Raw genomic sequence first — 427 nt, forward strand, 5'->3', positions numbered from 1 at the left:
TCCTTGATGCTCATGGGGACGCACAGGCGCGTCGAGCTGCCCAGAGCCTCCGTTGCGTACGAACGCCTCGGTGTTCCGTCCGAAGGTGAGCATCGAAGCTCTAAGGGAGAAAAAAAAAAAGTTTACGGACTAATCACTAATTAGCTGATCTATTTATTATCATTATCAAATGTTATCACTTATCATCATTACCGACCCGGAGTTGATGTTACTTCTCTAACGAATATCACTTGTAAAATTCACAAATTCTTTCCATTAGCCTGCTATATATTTCAGCTCTCTATCAGTTGTGCATTTGCATAATCGCATCACTGGTGTAATTGCAGGAAAATGCACGGATTTGTGCAGTCGAGACTCATTCTGCGACGCGTTTACTGTGGACCAAACCGAACAAGGTGAGATCACTCGTAACTGCCTCTGTATGGCA

At 44.0% G+C, this 427-nt stretch overlaps 1 long non-coding RNA gene across 1 annotated transcript in view; it reads left to right on the forward strand.

The window, feature by feature from the left end:
* Positions 1-324: 324 nt before the first annotated feature.
* LOC119586088 overlaps positions 325-427 on the forward strand; it is a 1,392-nt gene continuing 1,289 nt past the window's right edge. Inside the window, exon 1 of the long non-coding RNA XR_005229920.1 lies at positions 325-395. This is a non-coding gene — a long non-coding RNA (uncharacterized LOC119586088). The remainder of the gene's footprint in view (positions 396-427) is intronic.

The sequence above is a fragment of the Penaeus monodon genome, chromosome 20 (assembly GCF_015228065.2).
Source record: "Penaeus monodon isolate SGIC_2016 chromosome 20, NSTDA_Pmon_1, whole genome shotgun sequence".
In the NCBI taxonomy this organism is placed as follows: domain Eukaryota; kingdom Metazoa; phylum Arthropoda; class Malacostraca; order Decapoda; family Penaeidae; genus Penaeus; species Penaeus monodon.